Consider the following 314-nt stretch of genomic DNA (forward strand, 5'->3'; position numbering starts at 1 on the left):
CAATCCTGCCAAACTCCCCCAGACCCCCCCAGATCCACCCCAATGCCACCAAACTGCTCCCAATCCTACAGACCACTCCTAGGGCCAGTTTTACTAGCATTCATTGGTACTAGGAGCCTGACTGAAGTAAGTCAAGGTGTGGGGAGAGGCGGGCAGATGTGGGGCTGGCAGCTCCACAGGGGCAGGGGAGGTTTGGCAGGATTAAGGGAGCTGCTGGCCCTGCAGGGTGGGTTAGGTGTGTTGAGGAGGCAGTTTTCTCCCCCCCCCTCCCCCCCTGGACCAGGGGCTATTTTTCACCCCCATCCTCCCCACCC

Source organism: Gavialis gangeticus, unplaced genomic scaffold (assembly GCF_001723915.1).
Source record: "Gavialis gangeticus isolate Ggan-Ray unplaced genomic scaffold, GavGan_comp1, whole genome shotgun sequence".
Lineage (NCBI taxonomy): Eukaryota > Metazoa > Chordata > Crocodylia > Gavialidae > Gavialis > Gavialis gangeticus.